The following is a 6568-nucleotide window of genomic DNA, read 5'->3' as shown; positions in this document are numbered from 1 at the left end:
GAGAGAGAGAGAGAGATTTATTGTTCCACTTATTTATGCATTCATTGGTTGATTTTGGTATGTGGCCAGACTGGGGATTGAACCTGCAATTTCAGCATATCAGGACGATGCTCTAACCAACTGAGCTACCTGGCCAAGGCTAACACCCAAGAGCTTTAGCTCACTGGGCATGTGGGGTGGACCAATCGGGGAACCTCAGAGATGAAGAGGATGGCTCAAGGGATTGAAAATCCCAAATAGCAAATATGATCCTAGATTGACCCCTCTCCACCCCGTGTTCATTTTGCTCCAAACATAATGATCGTCTCCTTGCTTCTCTTAGGTGCCTTTGCTTATTCTGTTTTCTCAGCCTTCGCATATCTGGCTCCTTCTCACCATTCAGTCTGGTCTTCAATGTCCCTGTCTCTGCAAGGTCTCCCCACCTGCATGGCCTCTGTGGTCACAGTGCATTTCAGCCCCCTGCTGACTTCCATCATCTTGCATATCGCAGTCTGTCATGATCTATTGGCACATTTGCTTGTAGGTGTTGGTCAGGGAGAAAGTATCTGTATTGTTTGCAGCGAGCAGAGCAGCACTCAGTGAGTGAGCAGGTGGAGCGGCAATGCTCTGGGGGAATGGTTCCTGCTTCGAGCTCTCTGCATCGCCAGAGACTTTGGTGGTTATTACGTCTTTATTTGCAATTGGCCGCACCATCCCTCTGCTGCGATTCATTTTTAGTTAGAGATCATTTTCGATTAAAAAGTGCATAAACCACAGCCTCAGCGCTAATACATTTCTGCTCAGTGGAAAGACCCAGATCATGGATTTTGTCATTTGCCACTATTGATTTTCCATGAGTAATAATTACATTTTATACACAACATCTGCACTAAGTGATATTTATATCTGCGATTATCTGCAGTAACTTTTAATGTTAAAATATACTTTTTGTTGGGGAGAGGGGGGTGCTGAATAAATTGAATTTTTTACTTTTGCCATCGCTTTTGATCCAGACAATGCTCTTTCTCATATGAAATAATAATTTGGCAATCAGAGCCTGAAATGGTTTTATAAATGAAGTTTGAATTGCCATTTCCATCAGCTGGGATGGTAATTTTCTGCCTGCACGGGGGTTGATGAATTTAGAGCCACTTTTGAAATTTACTTTGCTATTATTACCTTTGAAATCCTCTGGGGATTTGTCTCATAACACAGACACTTCTTTCATCATGCAGGGTTTTGCCCTTGCTGTGAAATTTTCGGCAAACCTTCCTACTCTTTAGCTCGGCATTCATGGCTTCCACAACGACACTTAAAAAAAATTCTCACCTGAGGATACTCACCCCCCCACCCCTCACCCCCATGATTTCAGAGAAAGAGGAAGGGAGGGAGGTTAGGGAGGAAGGGAGAGAGAGAGAGAGAGAGAGAGAGAGAGAGAGAGAGAAACATCCATTGATTGCCTCACATACACACCCTATTGCCTCCCATAAGCACCCTGACCAGAGCAGGGATAGAACCTGCAACCCAGGTACGGTGCCCTGACCAGGAACCAAAACATGACTTTCTGGTGCACGGGGCTATGCTCTAACCACTGAGTGACACTGGCTGGGCCTGACACATTTTTAATGGATTCAAAAATGCTTGTTGAGCCTCACCTATGTACTATGTATTCCAGGTACTGGGAATTTACTGGTGACGGAGACAGATTTCCTGCCCCCTCCCAGCCCCTGGAACTTGCAATACGGATGGAGAGACATAAAGAAGCACATGTAGGAAAGAGAGAGTTTACAGATTCTGATAATTGCCCCACGAGAAACAAGGTGATGAACAGAAGGTTAGGGGGAAGTGCTTCAGGCAGGTTGCTTATTGAGGAAAGCCTCTCCGGGAGGTGACAGTTTTGGAGACTGTAGAGGCGTGTGGAGTGGCCAGGTGAGTGAGCACGGGGAAGGCAGGCAGAGGCCAGACCCTGGCAGGCACTGAAGGCTCTTGTGGGGGGACTGAATTTTATTCTAAGAGCAGAGGTTGGGAAATTTAATTGGTGCTGGTGGTGGCAGGAGTGTTAATCATTGTTCAGTTTGTTTAATTAGTGTTTTTTGAGGTCAAACTGGCTACTGTGAGGACAATAAAGGGTTGGGAGATCATTTAGGAGCTGTGACTGTTGTTCAGGCAAGAGGTGGTGACACCTTGGACCAGGCTGCTGGCAGTGGGGACTGAGAGACGGGGATGGGTGTGAGAGAGGACAGTCAAGTACCCACCCTTATTTCCCACTGGAGATCTTTTGATAAGTGATCTTAACATATAATGTACATTATCCAAATGTGAGATGTGGTTTCGCCTGTGGGTCTCATGCTCCTCACTCTCTACTGGTCCATTGCTCCTCCCGCATATTGTCACCTGTGTATCCTTAAGTTTAGAGCCACTCTCTCCTCCATGCAGCTGCTGGCCACTGAGGGCCTGCTGGCACTGCCTTCTCAGAAGTGCTGTGTCAGTGTTTTCTGTGTTGGTGGGTATAAGTGGCTCCTGGCAGCTGGATGAAATGCAGTTTTCAGAACTCATCCTCTGGGAATTCTGGTTCATGGGGTCTTTGCTGGGGCCCAGGTGTCACAAGCAACCCAGCTGATTCCGATGCTGGTAGCCCAGTCTGGCTCTGTGTTGTCATTTCAGTTTATGTTTTATCTTCTGTTTAGATCCTAGCCCTGTGAGGGGAGAATCAGGCCATATTTCATATTTGCAATCCCCCCAGTACCTGGGCCCAATGCTGTGCATAGAAGAGATGCTCAAATATCTGACTTTGGTAGAAAATCCCAGAGAAATGCCCAGCTGTGATAATGTGGCAGGGCAGCCTGTCCTGGCCCAGATGGCCTCACCCTGCAGCCCCCTATGCTGGACTCTCCTTACCCAGATCTCAGATTCCCACCCCACTCGCTCGCTAATACCTACCAATCATTCTGGCCCTGATGTAAAAGTTATCTCTTCATTATCCCTTTCACTCCCATTTTACAGATGGACAAACAGGCTTAGAGAGACTAGTTCACTTGACTAAGCCCCCACAGTTACAAAGGGCAAGACAAAGATTTGAACCAGGGTTTCTGACTTCAAAATCCATGCTCCTAATGGCCATTCATAATTTCATTTCCTCATTCAGAAAATATTTATTCTATGCCTGCAGTGTCCTAGGAATCATTCTTCTGCCACCTCCCTTATTCCTCTTCTATCCTCAAATTTGCCTGAATCTGCCCTCAGGCTAAATAGATTAGGTCTACTCTCTGCAAGTATCAACCCTTCAAATGCTTGTAGGCAGATCTTAAGTTTCCCCCTAGTCCTTTCAACTCTTGCCCCAGACACGTCTCCAGAAATACCCTACTCAGCCAGTGCACACAAATCTCCAAACACGGTGCATTGTACCTGATCAACACTTGATGAACATGAATCTGATCACTGTTATCATTGGGGAGACAGGCAGGTAATCAGCTACAGTGCAGAGTGATCAGTGGGGTCAGCAGGAGTGGCCGGGGCTTAGCTAGACCAGGGCAGGGAATGGAGAGGGGCTCCTTGGAGGGGTGGTGAATGAGATGGTGCAGAGGGCAGCTGGTGTGGGCAGAGGGATCAGAACATCCTCAGGGCAAGAAGAGAGGTCTGGACACCCTTCAGCCCCAAGGGACAAAGAGCTGGCCCTCCCTTCCAGGTGGTGTCTCCCAGGGGAAGGGGCCACTCCAGGGAGGCCTGGGGAAAAGGCTCTTGACCATCCTTGCCCAGGCTGGTGAGGGATTGGGCGGAGTTGGACCTCAGGACTTGGGCTTGGCCCTGGTGCCCTGTCTCCCATTTCTCCAGGTCTGGTTGGAGACCTGCCTTTTGTCGCAGCTGCTGTAGGTGGCAGCAGAAGCCCGGCAAAGCCCATCTATCTAGGGCATCGAGAGGGAGAAAATGTAATCAGGACCTGGTAGCCTCCAGCCTCTGTTATCTGCACAGTGGTTAGGCTGGGAGCCAGGGGGTTAGAGCAGGCAGCAACCGGATTAGCAGAATTCTCTATTGAGTTATAGCCTCTCTGCAGACGGCTGCGGAGACTGCAGCGCAGCCTCTCCCGCAGGTCAGATCCTCATCAGATCGACTCGTCGGCTCCAGACTCCCCAGGCCTCAGGGGACCCTGAGAAATAGCCAGAGCAGGGAGCCCAGGGCACAGATTAAGATTTTGAAAAACCAATTCCCGGAAACGATGGGCTTCCCGCTGCGGAGCGTGCACTGAAGTTCTGTTCTTGTCCGAGACGACTGCTTTGATTATTCTACTTAGAAGTGTCACATACGCACACCTCCTGTGATATTTCTCCCTCTCCCTGGTGCTCAAAGCAAGGGCTTGAGCTGCTTATTAGCCAGGGACACACAGCCCATGGTTAGGGGTGCAGGCTGTGGGACTGGACAGGGGAGGAGCCCTGACTGTCTCCTGCTGCTGTGTGATGCTGGGCAGGAGATGAGCCTTGCTGCGCTGCCACTTTACACCTTATCTCTCTCTCTTTCTCTCTCTCTCTCTCTCTTTTTAATATATTTTTTTACAGAGAGGAAGGGAGAGGGATAGAGAGTTAGAAACATTGATGAGAGAGAAACATCGATCAGCCGCCTCCTGCACACCTCCCACTAGGGATGTGCCCGCAACCAAGGTACATGCCCTTGACTCCCCCCCCCCCCACTAGGGATGTGCCCGCAACCAAATGCCCTTGACTGGGACCGAACCCGGGACCCCTCAGTCCGCAGGCTGATGCTCTGTCCACTGATCCAAACTAGTTAGGGCACATGCATCTTATCTTATTTGTGTTCTTATAGGGGGATCCAAGAAGACTTTTGGTTTTGTGGACAGTCATGCCCATGGGAAGTCACTGTCGCCCCTCCCCTAACTCTCTTTCTCCCTCCCCCCTACCCTCCCAGTGATTTATGAAAGAGAGAGAGAGAGAGAGAGAGAGAGAGAGAGAGAGAGAGGGAGAGATATTAAAACGTCGTTGTGAGACACAAACATTGATTGGTTGCCTCCTGTAAGCTTCCCAACTGGGGATTAAACCTGAAACCTGGGTTTGTGCCCTGACCAGGATCATAATGTGTACTACGGACAACACTCCAACCAACTGAGCCACTCGGCCAGGGTATCTCTCTTTTTGGCTAATACTTTGTTCAGATATATGTAAGCTTCCCAACTGGGGATTAAACCTGAAACCTGGTTTAATTAAACCATAATGTGTACGGACGACACTCCAACCAACTGAGCCACTCGGCCAGGGTGTCTCTCTTTTTGGCTAATACTTTGTTCAGATATCATTCCCATGCCATACAATTCACCCATTTAAAGTGTACAAGTCAGTGGTTTTAAATGTTCAGGTTGTGCGACCATCACCGTGGTCAAGTTTACAGCACTGTCATCACCCCCAAAGAAACACACATCTTCCAGCGATCAACCCCCAATCCCCACACCGTCAGTGAATGTGAATATGATCAGTATTGTTATGAAAACTCATAATAACAATCATCTCCTTTCAGTGTCTGGATTTGCCTCTTCAGGACAGTTCAATGAAAAGACCTCCTTCCTTTTTCAGTGGGGGTCAGCCATGCCCCTCCCCATCACAGCGTGAGGGGCTGGCTTGCTCTTCACCTTTGGGGCTGTTTGGAGCTGCCTCCCCGGTCCCTTCCTCTAGTCCAGAGCGGGGAGGTGGGAAAACCTGCCAACAGGCCTCTCGCTCACAGCACAAGCAGCTTGGCTCCGGATTTCTCATTTCAAACTCAATTTGTGGCTCTGCCAAGAGCAGCAGCACCCCTGAGCATGTAACCAGATTACTCCCACCCCCGCCCACCCGGAGCCTGGAGCACGCGGGCAGCCTCCCAGGATTGAGGCTACCCAGGGCCTGCCCAGCCTGCACAGCTCCTGGGTCATGAGGACACCCTCCGCGTTTGTCCTCAGGACACTGAGACATTTCCTGATCGTCGTGACCGCAGGCTTGGCCAGACTCGCTGTTCCCATCAGCGGCCCTATAAGAGCTCCTGTTTGCAGATCAAGGCGGGGCAAGCCCTCCTTGTGCATGGCCATCTTTCTTTTGTGGAACCCAGGAGGCATCCTCTCTATTACAGTGGGGCCTTGACTTACGAGTGTCCCGACTAACGAGTTTTTTGAGATACCAGCTGTCTCTAGGCTGATTTTTTGCATTGAGTTGATAGAGTAATTTGAGTTAACGAGCTCCTTAAGGAGCTCGGTCTCGGAACGAATTAAACTCGTAAGTCAAGGCCCCACTGTATCTCCAAGAGGGAGGGCTCTGGGCAGCCCCTACCAGGCATGCCAGGCACGCACTCCCACCATCTCCGACCGCAGGCTTGGCCAGACTCGCTGTTCCCATCAGCGGCCCTATAAGAGCTCCTGTTTGCAGATCAAGGCGGGGCAAGCCCTCCTTGTGCATGGCCATCTTTCTTTTGTGGAACCCAGGAGGCATCCTCTCTATTACAGTGGGGCCTTGACTTACGAGTGTCCCGACTAACGAGTTTTTTGAGATACCAGCTGTCTCTCGGCTGATTTTTTGCATTGAGTTGATAGAGTAATTTGAGTTAACGAGCTCCTTAA

General features: G+C 49.7%; 1 protein-coding gene across 1 annotated transcript in view; it reads left to right on the top strand.

Annotated features, from left to right (window-relative positions):
* The window catches only part of RBFOX1 (RNA binding protein, fox-1 homolog (C. elegans) 1), a 2191581-nt gene that overhangs the window by 206724 nt on the left and 1978289 nt on the right, over positions 1-6568 (top strand).

Source organism: Myotis brandtii, unplaced genomic scaffold, assembly GCF_000412655.1.
Source record: "Myotis brandtii unplaced genomic scaffold, ASM41265v1 scaffold397, whole genome shotgun sequence".
Taxonomy (NCBI): Eukaryota; Metazoa; Chordata; class Mammalia; order Chiroptera; family Vespertilionidae; genus Myotis; species Myotis brandtii.
The sequence above is the reverse complement of the archived record's forward strand: the minus strand, read 5'-3'. Positions and strand labels throughout refer to the sequence as shown.